Raw genomic sequence first — 12,961 nt, forward strand, 5'->3', positions numbered from 1 at the left:
ATCTTTTTTTTTTTAAAACACAATTTAAATATCTTATTTTTTATTTGTTTAGTTTCATAACAACTTTTCAAATATATAAATAAACATACAATTCATTTCATTACAATTCATTTTATTTACAATAAAACTGTTAATTAAATTGACACTTAAAGTTCAATCTTAAAATGTTACAATTCATTTGTGATCCAAGAACAGCTTAAGAAAAATAAAGAGAAAAGAGAGAGAAGGGAAGGGGGAAGAGAACATGCTTTAAACATGACTTACTAATGCATTACAATAAATTTAGTTCCTCATTATTCACCTTCAACCTTCCTACTTTAACTGTGGTCAGGCACTGTGATTTCTAAAAAGTGGACAATTGCTACATTTACTGATACTCTAGGGCATGAAAAAACCAATTGCCAAATTTCCTGTGCATTTAGGTATGCTGGAAAAGCAAACACTCTTTGAAAAAATTGTTTACGAATGGCAATCATAGCGGGACATTGCACCAATAAATGTTTCAATGTTTCAGGTTCGCGTTCATTTAAACAGCATTGGCAATGTATTAACTTTTTCGAAAATTATTCTCCTTCGCACCAATACATCGTGCGTGTGCCACAAATTGAGTCTGAAGCGCATATACTGAGATCGAATGCGTGGTGAGGGACATTTAATCAGATATTCAGCCATTTGTCTGTACCTTTTTACCCCAAACAATGATATGTCAAAATCCTTATATTGAGCGCAGGTCTCCACATTCTAAATCCAATCAAATTGGAAGAGTTTGATTTTTGCTTGCCTAGGGTTGTTCATTAACAATTCTAAATCAATGGATGCTTCTGTCATAGCATTGTATGTTATTTTACACCAGGTGTTTGATAGTATATTACAGTTTGATAGTAGATGTTTGGCTGCTTTACTCAACACATTGTGCATTTGAGTGCTTAGTATACATTTGCGTAACAAGGAACACATTTTCCATAATAATTGAGAATACAGGGAGAGAGACCCCAGTTCGTATCGAATCAAGGGAAGACGGGTGCAGTTAGGTAAATTCAGTACTTTCTTCCAAAAACTGGCTTCCAGTTTATTCCACTCCTCTTTTTGTACAACACAAAAAGCCTCCATGCCATATATTAGGATTGGTGTTACTTTCATTTGGTAAAATGACAGGACGTGCTTAAGTGAGAATTTCCCAAACCTACATGCTAATATTTTAGCTTGTGATGTTAAAGCTCGTAGTTTAGATTCTAGTTCAAATCTGTGGTGAGTTTGGTTAATTGTGTTTGAAAACACTATGCCTAGATATTTGTAATGGTCAACCACAGTCAAACTTGTATTTTGAATTCTCCACGGGCCTTCTTGTTTTCTTTTTTTTTTAGATGGTCTTGGCTTGCATACTACCACCTGTGATTTATTGATGTTTATGATCATGTTATTCTTTTTGGTGTATGCGTCTAAAGCTTGTAGCATGTTTTGCAACCCACTGGGGGTTTGAGACATAATTACCAAATCATCGGCATAGAGTAGATATTTTATTTTTTGGTTGCCTAACTTTGGTGTGTCACAGATAATACTAGTGAATATGTCATCCATATCCAGGATAAAAAAATGAAACAAAAATGATGCAAGAGAACATCCTTGTTTCAGACCCCTCTTCGTAACTATCATTGCTGATAGGAGGCCGCCATATGTTAGACGTACTTGCATTGTAGTATTCATGTGGCGTAGCATAACCAAGGTTAATATGGAGACTGGACACTTATGTTTTTTCAATTTGTTATATAGCAGAGTTCTGTCAATCGAATCAAATGCTGCCTGAAAATCGATAAATGCCAAGTATAATGGTTGGCCCTTTTCTGCGTATTGATGTTTTATCAAGTTTAGGCATAAGATATTTGGCAAAAGCCTGCTTGGAATGGATCATTTAGATGTTGAGCTGTGGTTCATTTGTTTCGTTCTTTCAGTAAGAGTCTTCCATAGATTTTACCAGGGACGTCCAGCAGTGAAATTGGTCGATAACTAGTCGGCAGTTGCCGATCTCCCTTTTTAAATAGGGGCACAGTTATGGCATGAGTCCAGCTATTTGGGATCACTTGCTCTTGATATATAGCTGTAAATATTTTGTATAATATAGATGCCCAAAGTTCTGGTTGCAATTTCAGCTGGTGTTTGGATAACCCATCTGGGCCAGACGCCTTAGAGTTGCTTGCTGATTTAATCAGGAGCCATATATCCTCTTGATCAAATTCTAAGTTACATTGTTGCATAGACTTGTTATCCTTAGGACATTCACTACCCTGTGGAGCGGCATAGAGTTTTGTAAAGTGTTGTACCCATTTTTGTTCATTGGGTGCATTTGCTTGAATTGCCACCTGTGAGCCAACTGTTACTTGATTAATGATTGACCACATTTTTGCTGTATTTTTGGTGGCTAAAATGCTCAGCATGTTTGCACCATCGTTTAGATACAATTGGGCTCTATGTTGTCTTACCCAATTTACATATTGATTTTTGGCCTTCCTGAGTTAAAGTACCTTCTGATCCGGTGGGTTTCTAGCTATGAGCCTCACTTCGGCTCGATATGCTCTTTTTCTCGATTTCAATTGCAAATCAAATGAATGTAAATGAGGTTTGGCTATTGATTTGACATATATTGATTTGGGCTGCTGGAAAAGTTGCATTGCATTACTATATTCCGTTCCCAGATAGCCCCTACTCCCCGCTTCCATAGAGAAGCAAATTTGTCGAAAGTTTGTTGAAATGCTGTAAACCCTCCTCAGACCATCGAAGGCGATTCATCCCAGGATTGACACATAGGTGGTTTCCTTGCAAAGTATTGTTACAGATTGTTTTTTGATACTCGTTCTCCCAAGTCATTGCCAATATATTGTGATCACTTTTTTCTGAGTGCAGCACCTCAAAACCTACTACAGCTGAAAGTAAATTCTCATTTACGTATATATGTAATCAATTATGGAGTGGTTGCTCCCACGTTTCCACGTAGCATGAGGTGGCGTATCTGTTTTAAATGCACCATTAAGTATGTGAAGGTTTCCATGTTTCGTAAATAACTGCCATCTGTGTGTTTTAAGTTTATCACTTTTTGTTTTACTTTCCCAACAGTTGATATGAAGATCACCTGCCATTACTACATAGGACACCGTGGTGTCAGTTTCAATTAAATCCAACAGCATGGACAAATCATGATAAGTTTCTGTTATTGCTGTGCTATTCCAGTATATATATTTAGAATTGCATAACCAGTATTCCCGATGACCGCCTTCACCATGAGCATGTGATTGTTTGGCATTGCCCATAATTCTGACGATGTTACCTTTGTTGATTTAATGGCAATTAGAAGCCCCGAGGATGGTCTTCCAGAGGAATGTTTAAGTGCAGGATTTAAATAGATATCATGATTATCCCATACCGGGACTGACATCAGCCACGTCTCTTGCAGCAATGTGATGTCTATGGCCCTTAAATTACTATCATCATTGTTGAGTAAATGGGCAAACCCTCTTGTATTCCAACTTGAAAGTGTAGCTAGTTTGTGTTGCTTTGATCTGTCTAGTTATCATAGCTTCTGGGAGCATTCACATTGGCAATCGTGAGGCGTTTGTTGTCTTGTTTTTTCCTCCTTCTCTTGAGCTGCATTTCTTCTATGGTCAATCACTTGATCTAGTTCAACACTTTGCTTTATATTTGCAGTTATTTCTGGACTTAACTCAAAACCCAGGTAATATAAAGCTTTTTTTGATGACCATATCACGTTTTGGATGATCTGTGAATTTAGCCAAAGTCGGACCGAGTTGAGCTTTCCATCTTTGGTAAATTCTACACAGTCAATATCTGAGGATGTAATGTCCTCTAACTCTGTTATTTCTGAGAAAATAGCCATTACTGATCTTCTGTTTAGATCATATTGTACTCCAGGGGGCGGATGACATGCTAGTGTCAAAGAATATGTTGCCAAGTGTTTTGGTCCTAGTTTGAGGTCAGGATTTGCTTTCTCCTTTCTTTCATTTTTCCTTTCCTCCAACTGAGGCTTGTCCAAACTTGTAAGTTTGTGGCTAGCCTCAATGGATCTCAGAATTGCTTCAATTCTTTGTAGTACTCCAGCAGTCACGTGTGAGTTGCTGACTGCCTAGTCATTTTCTCCATTTTTGCTGTTTGTTGGATATTTGGTGTTGATTCCGGTTCTAGAAGTAAGCCACGAGGGTTTAGAGGTTCTGCGTCATTATGTATATTGTGGCTAGACTCTTCTTCACCCTCGTGAGCCCTTCCTTTTAAGCAGCCTGATTCCGAGCGTCTCTCTCTCTCTCTCGGCGGTTGGCTTCTGCAGTTCTCTCACTACGCCCTGTTTGTTGACTTCTGGTGCTCTATGGCTAGCCATGTTAGCATCCACAGCTTTCCGTATCTCTAGTCTATGTTGGTTCATTGCTTCTAAATCACGAGCTTGTGCCAATGCAATCCCTCCCGCTTTAGGGCAGTCAGATATTGCACTTTCTTTCAGTTGATCATTAGACAAAGGGCGAGAATCTGAATTACTGTTGTCAATGTGCTGCAGTAGGTCATCTAGTGGGCCATATGGCATCTGATTAACTGGTGCTTTCATCAGGTTTTTATTCTCTTTTGCTAATGCTTGTTGTTTGTATTTTTTCTTTATCGCCTGAGAAGCAGAAGTTGTACTTTTTTTAGTTAGATTGATGGCCTTAAAAAACTGCTTGCTACTTGCTGTCACCCCCCTCTTTTCTTTCTTTGAATTTTTAATAGGTTTGTTTATACCATTTTCTAGATGAATACCCGTTTTGCCTGTCTTAAAGATGGTATAGTCCCTTTTTAAAGAAGCTTCCTGGTTGCTGCTGCTTACTAATTCTACTGCAGCTTTTTTGCTTTGCGGGACTTTGCACGGCTCCGTTATCTCAAGTATGACTTTTTCGATATATGGTAAAGTTGTGGTTCTCTTTTTGGGCTTGCCAGGCACTAGGGATTCGCTGACATTAGAGGTTTGGCAAGCAACCGCTATCCTGGGTGCTTTCGGTTTTTTGGCCGGAATCAGAGGCAGGAGTCTGGTGGAGAGTTGTTGTTCAAACGTTTCCGGCCAAATGTGTATGTCTTCCAAATTGGTAGAGTGTTTGGCGAGTTTGAAATCAATAGACTCATATAATTTACCTAATGCCTGGATTGCCATGTTCATGGCATGCAATGTTACTTCAAGTAACTTTCCATTTTGCATTTCGCCAGAGTGCTCCGTGGCCATTTGAAGTGAGTTTGGAGGTTTTCTAGGTGTTGGTTGCATAAAGGAAACACTTAAAGCAGAACTACTATTCCCCTCTTCTGGGGAATCGAACAACACTGGGGATTTGGACAGGTTGTCTGGAAGAACTTGTATTGAAAATTCAGTTCCTTCAGGGTCTAGATCAATAACTGCTGCATCTGAGCTCAGGCACATTACTGTATTTGTTGGTGGTAGTTTAGCTGTTGAGGGAATTGCTTTTAGTAGAGCACTATCTGAAATCGATGTCCCTTCAGAGAGGGATTTATGAGCAACCTGAGGCTCAGGGATTGAGGGTGTTGAGTTGTCTGGGGGAAGATAATTTAATTGACATGTTTTCAGCGTTGTGCTTGATGTTGTCGTGCAAGGTGTGACACTCACGCCTGTTTTTCCAGTTTGCAACTGGTCCACCCCCAAACCAGCACTAGCAGTGGTATTTTCTCTGGCCTCTTTCCAAAATATACGGATATCTTTACAATTCCCCAAATTCGGTGAAGCTATACCTCTTTCTTTCGACTTCCGCGAACGAGGAGTAGAGCATGTCATGCTTGCAGCTCATTGTCGCGGCACAGGGGTTAGTAATATTCTTTCACCTCTAACCAACAGAGAGCCCGCTGCAAGGGGCATGCCAGTTTTCAGGGTGTGAGGTTGCATCTTGATTGCAAATAATAGCGGAAGATACCGTGAAGCCTTGTAACCCGCGACCCCGAAGCAGAGAGGTCAAGAGGTGCTTCCGCTTAGTATACACTTAAGATGGTATACCTGCCTGCAGCGCCAAACAGCCGCAGAACAGTCAGTACCCTTTACCCCGACGGGCTTAACGCCGCAAGGGTGCTTGGGGCTGCTCTTTAAAGATGAATGGAGTCACGTGACTGCCCACGTGACTGCCGATAGGCTCCGCCTCCTCCAGGAAGCGAGCGTGGATCGGCAAGAGTCCTGAGAGACTCCCAGTGCCGATAGTAAATGCTGCACACAACAGTCGTTTCTCCAAATTCATGTAAAAAATAGGAAACTACACCAATGTGTGCAAAGGCATCCCACTGCCAAATACACTGCATGTCGCAAATGGCAACACAAAACGAGGCATATTCAAATGATAGGGTCATTCATTTTTTTTATTTTTTTTGTTTTAAAAGGTTTTTATTATGAGAATTTAACATACAAGATATTCAATTATTACTGATGATATGCAGAAAACACGTGCTAATGCATAAATATGATATATTAACAGAATTATTCAAAGCAGAGCAAGTGAGTAAGAACAACATCTAGCATGTGTAACTAGAACGTTTTAACCAAGCCATTTTTTTTTTATATAAAGAAATAGGGGGGTAACAAAACTGGAAGTGTAATAATATAATCTACATATAACCGACAAGACAGAAACGACGGAACACATACAAAAGGGGGGAGACAGGGGAAGGAATAAAAGTAAAAGTAATAATAGGATTAGTGTTAATCTGAGTTAGATAAAAAGTCAAGAAATGGTTTCCATTTTAAATTGTGTTCATATAGTAGGGCAGAAGTGGACGCTATACATTTTCTAATCTGTGAATGTTGATGGGGTCATTCATAATCCAGCCCGTAGTCATTCAGGCTTTTTGGAAAGATATACCGTTGCACACCAACTAATTATGGCCATGCCCGCTATGTCTGGCTGCCTTCATGAGGGTGTGCCATAATGTACCTCCTCAAAACAACATATATATGTTACCAATAACATGAGCATGAGTACCGTATATTTAAAACAGAGAAAGTCAGCATATCAGGTGTATTCAGCAAATAGCACACAATCAACCACCAAACCCTGGCTGCAGTCAGAAAGACCCTCTTGCATATATACATTAAAGGAACAGTAGTTCTGTCACATCCAGTGGACCCATCTCGGGAGGATAGCTCAGCAGCAATGCGCTCGCCTTGGAAGCAAGATGACACAGAGCACCACAGGTTTGGTCCGCGCTTAGAAACCTCTAGGTATTAAGGGCATTATAAATAACCTATCATATCATCAAACACAAAATGCAATGAGTGGCACATCAAAGGACGATATCCCTTTACTCACATTATCCTGCTAAAATACACACTCAAGCTGTGCCCTTAAATGTTCCCTGAGCACCTCATATCAAGCACATAAATCCAATGACCCTGAGCGAGAAACTGTAAAAAAGAGCAGAAAGCTCTGTCAATGTTCAGAATATGGTGGTCCCTCAGAGTAAGATGGAAATAATACCAGAAATTAATGCTCCAGGTGTACCACGGTGCAATAAGTGAGTCGATTTACTGTAATTTGAAATACACAGTGTGCAGTAATAATCAAAGCGCACCGCAGTTCGCTCACGGAAGACACCAATCTGCTTGTGACAGGGGAAAGGGGGCGCATTGCATGATAGAACTTAAATAGCCACACTACACTGCGCACCATCTTCGAATGGTGGCGCGGGTTGTCCAAAAGTAAAAAGTTAAAAAGTTGAGCGCCTGACAACAGTATGCTCAAGTGCCAATGCGCTCTAATATAGGAACATATGTTCAAAAAAAATAGTGTTACAATAACCGTGATTTTTAACGCACGCCCATTTTTCTTGGGCACGAGAAGGAGAAAAGGTAACCCATGCACTCTCAGTTCCAATAGTGAATGTGTTACATTACTCAGTGTGATTCACTGCCGTGATTGTATTAAAGCCCTAAAGATCACGGACTGCCGAGGATAAAATCTGTAATCATTTAAATAATTGTGAGGATTATGTGAGGGGTCAGAAATGCGAGACGGACAACTCGTTAAAGGTTTTTCCACATTTAGCCATTTTTATTAATGATAAGGTTGTGATAAATGCCTCGCTATCCCGAATCTAAAGAGGATTTCCCTACCTATAAAAATAGAACCAAAGAAAAAACACTAATAAAAAGAATCTGTCCCTCACACTTGTACATACAATAAACTCATGAAGGTAGAATATGGCATTTTAGGTTCAACAAAAAATAACAAAAGATGTAGTCTGGATCAAATCCCCTTCCTCAGATTCAAAGCAGGATCTCCAACCAAAGTTCAAATTAAGAAAAGTTCTGTTTTGTAACCATGTTCTGTTCATAAAGTTCTCCTTGTTCCAAAATTCTTTCACTTGGCACTTGACAGTGTTTCCACACACACAAAGTCTTTTATCTTCCAACTGATATTCAGTATTTTAATATCACTTCTCTTTCTTGGAAAACATAATAGTTCTAGAATTCTTCTTGAGTCACAACATGGTTCTGGTCAGGATGATTTTTAACACTCATCAAACACAAGAGTGGCTCTGCCACTTTATTTTCTCCATAACCACAATGCAGTACTTCATTTTCTTCTTCTTCTTGCCAGAACTACCACTAACAATCCCTTTCCTGGTATACTCCCCTGCCAGTATAAAAGCTCTTAACACTACCACAAGTACTCGGTGGTGAGGTTTGCTTCACACTTTCAGAAAAGTCCCTGACTTTCAACAACATTGATATTCACAACTTCTTTTTTGAGGACACAATTCATATTGGTGCTGTTTGTTCCACTGTTTTATTTGACACATGCAATGCAGGCTGTATTCCTCTCCTCCTTGATGCTTCTTATAAGGGGGGCTTCTCTTCTGCCACTCTTAATCTCTCAATTGTACATCACACAACTGCTTACAATGCCTCTTTATAACATTTGTCTTTATTTGGCTTAGGCAATACGTGTTGGTATATTGCGTAATTATTGCCTCTTCCACCTTCTAGGAATACTGGCTGCAATTTGTCTGCTGTATCGTATTACTTGGTCAATGTGGGTTATAAGCTCTCTGAAGGTTTGCCCCCTCGTTACTTTGGCAATGGTGGTTATTGTTCCTCTTCAGTATTGCCCCCTCTTTACTTTAGCCATGCAAGTCTTTACATGGCTTCAATATTGTCCCCTCTTCATCTTGGTAATAATAATGATCTTTTCTGGTTTTCCTTTAAAGGGGTCTATGTGATCACTACGACGCCCGTAACTGCGATGGCCAAAATGCTGATGCCAGTTACGGCGTGGCACAGTGATCATATGGATCGCTGTGCCCTCTTGCCCTGGCCTGCATTACCCATCTCCACCCCCCACTACACTTACCTTTAGGGTGGCACAAGCAAAAGTGTGCCGCCTGCACTCTGCGATCTCTGCAGTGTCAGTTCCTCCAACTAACGTGGGTTGGAGCTGACGCCGCAAGGTGCTTTTCATTTTTCCCTTTTTTTTTTTCTTAATGTCCCCCTCTTTCCGAAATGGTAAGCAGGGGACACCCCCGCATCCCCGACCTGCTTTACTGCGCCCAGGAAGAATGGGGGACACCCCCGCAACCCCCCCTGCTTGGCCGCAGTAAATGTCACCCTCATTTTGTGCGCCTCCAAAGTCACAGTGACTGCAGAGGCGCACAAATGAGGCCACATTTTTGTACAATACCCTTTAATGTGATTGTTACGCTAAAAACGATTAGTGGTCAGCATTCGACTAGGGAGCGTTCTGGGGTTACCTAAGATATGCCAACTCCTTGTTCTTGTGTCCGCTCAAACTGCTGCCTCTGCTTCTTCTGATGCTCTTCAAATGCTCAACAGCTTCGCAGCACGCTCTACTTGGGAAAAGAGCCTGCCTTGCTCCTCCTGCATTCTGGTGCTCGCCAGCCACCAGAACCAGGCACGAAATAGGGAGAGCTCCTTTCTCCCAAAGGACAGCCTGTCAAAAAACTCCTTCCAGCTGCTTGAACTCTGCACCTTCAAGTTAAAGACCCTCTCAGGACTGACATCCACGTCTACACAAGCAGCGGCTGTGGAGTCTTCATTTCACTGCTTCAGCTGCTGCACCTGCATCTCACAACTCCACTGCTGCTCCACCTCCTTGTTCTAATGTTCTGCACCTGAGGGGACCTTAAATACCTCAAAATCCCGCTCAGGTGTAGGTCATTGGTTTCATTTAACTGCACAATGAAGATCCGTGCCTCTGAGCCCCTCATCCACATCCCAATACTTATGACACTGTGGGACTTAAAGTCCTCAATGTTCTGATTACCTTTTACATTACAGGTCTCAATATTACAGTAAGCCATTAATACTTAGGGTCTCTAGGGAAGTTATTTAGGGGGTTCTCCCAATTCTCCTGGCCCAAGTCTCCTCTCATGTGATCCTCCCACAGAACACCATACCCAGCGCCAGGATCAGAAAGCGTCTGCCTTTCCCTGGCCACATGAGAAGATTCCCAGGCCATGTTTCTTGGGATAATCGCCTCTGATTCATGACAATGAACAGGTCTCACCATAAATGCATTTGTGTGTCAACGGAGTTGCTTGATTTTGCAGGCTATTTGCCATCACCGCCTCCTGTACATATGCAATATGTCAGCGTTGAGGTTTTCACAAAGAAAGACATTTCTCCACATTGGTGTATTTACAGGTTGTTACAGTTGATAGATTACAGTAATGCCCAGTTAATATCCTAATTGAGCCCGAGTATATGACTCTTGGTCTTGAGGCTCCATTTCTGTTTAAGACGGCTCATGACATCATGTAGCATGCAGCATCGTTCATTCTTTTCCACTTGCTGTAATACAACCCATATTAGGTCTTTGTCATAGTGGCCCAGTTCCATGTAGTGGGAAATCAATGGTGCATTCAATGTCTTGGATCGGATTCTGGAGTGGTGTTCTCCTATTCGGGTCATGCCAAAATATCTTTTATTACATGGGCACGTAATCATGTAAATGCAATTTTTTTTGTTTGGCAATTCGTGAAGGTTTTGAGTTGCCATGTGAGATTTTCAAAGTCAACTTCAGTAGAGTTTCTGGTGTATATTTGCAGGATGTACAACTCACGCAGGGAATGTGTCGGATCACAGGAGTCACCCCCCATGCAGCTGTTATGTTTAATTGGGGAACAAGTCCTTTATGTAAGGCACAGACTAGGTTATCCTTCATATTCCTGCCACGCTTGAATGCATACAAAGGTTTATCCCACTCATGGAACCTGGTCTGTACAATTTGCCATGATTTATTCATGGCCGCCTTCACTTTGGTACTGTACCGGTTTAAAGACGACACATAGATAATACATTGGCCAGAGGGCTTATTGTTTGATAAATCTAACAACACAGCTCTGTTGGGGTAATGTGCTCTTTTTCTGGATAGTTTTATGAGTTTGTGGGGACACCCACGGTCTCTCAATCTTTGTTCCAAATCTGCTGCCGCTTGTTCATAGTCTGCAATTTCTCCAGATACTGAGAAACTGCCAAAATGGCAGGTTGTTTCGCAATGCATGCGGATGCTGGCTTTGATACATCAGCAGAATATTCCTGTCAGTGGTTTTGCAACATAGGGATGTCAATAATTTACCAGACTCATGTTTGATGCAAGTTTGGATCTGTCATGTGTGAATATCAGGTGGAGGTTACAAGTGTTAATCCAATTGACAAATTCTACTAGTGTATTCTGATTAATTTTCCAAATGAAAAATATGTCATCTTGCGAATTGCGAATATTGGCGAGGAAAGGATTATTGGAAAACAGGTAAATGGCTTCAAATGTGGACAGGTATACATTCGCCAAACTGGGGGTAAATGCTGCCCCCATTGTAGTCCATTTAATTTGATTGTAAATGGTTCTGTTCAATGTAAAATAATTCTGGGTCATACATATAGCCAGAAGTTCTACAACAAAGTCAGTCAGGACTTGGGTTAAAAAATCCCTATTCTGCAATGCTGCACTGGAGACCAACAGTGCATGATTCTGTGGGATCTTTATGCATAAAGATGTAATGTCTAGCATCACTAATCTCCGTAGCAGGATGAAAAATCAAGTATCTCCTGAGCGTTAATCATGTCTCTGGTATCTGAGATGCATGCAATTGTTTTTAATGCAATGGGTTGAAGAAATGTGTCAACTTATTTGCCAACAGTTTCCAGCTCTGATCCGTTGGCAGAAACACAATAGGTCTGCCGGAGTGTTCAAGATATTTGTATGTATTTTTTGTAATTCATACATTGCTGGTACAAATGGACAAATGCAATTCAAGAAATCATGTTCATTTTGGCTCAGAAACCCTTGTTGTAGGCCAATATTTGTCAATTGTGTAACCATCTCTAGTACGGACTCTGCGGGAACTCGTTCCGAAACGAAGTAATAATCACTATTTGATAATGTGGCATCGACCATTCAAATACTGACCAAATTTGTCAGTACTCATTTCAACTATGCCTCCTCCCTAATCCGCTGGCTTGATAATGATAGACTGATCTGATTTATGGTGTTGTAATGCTTTTCTTTCCCCTTTCGTAAGGTTATCTAGTTCTAGGTGATTTGGTCGAGATTATTTTCTTGTAGTAGATTTCATTGCATTGTTGGTGGACCAAATACAATATTTATATTTAATTTTCTTTTTCCTACTTTTTGGCCATTTTAAAAAGAAATCTGCTGGATGGATTACCACCAATTTGCAAATGCACGTTTTCCTAACCAGGCAGCTGGTCCCTGCGCAACTTTTAGTGAAAATCAGTCCAGTGGTGTGGGCAGCAGGTGCGGCCATTTTTTTCCCATTCAACTCTACCCGGATTTTGAAAGTTTTGGGACCCTCCCCTATAATTTTTCCCCCATGGCAAAACTGCACCAAACTTCCCACAATGCTTCAGAGTAGTGTCCATTTTGTTTGGGTACATTTTGTGTGGATTCGCTAAATGGTGCCACTC

General features: G+C 40.8%; 1 protein-coding gene across 1 annotated transcript in view; it reads right to left on the reverse strand.

Annotated features, from left to right (window-relative positions):
• Positions 1-12,961, reverse strand: part of LOC138580875 (membrane-spanning 4-domains subfamily A member 4D-like) — a 702,190-nt gene that overhangs the window by 244,030 nt on the left and 445,199 nt on the right. The window lies entirely within an intron of this gene.

Source organism: Ambystoma mexicanum, chromosome 3p (genome assembly GCF_040938575.1).
Source record: "Ambystoma mexicanum isolate Mex_15411 chromosome 3p, UKY_AmexF1_1, whole genome shotgun sequence".
Classification (NCBI taxonomy): Eukaryota; Metazoa; Chordata; class Amphibia; order Caudata; family Ambystomatidae; genus Ambystoma; species Ambystoma mexicanum.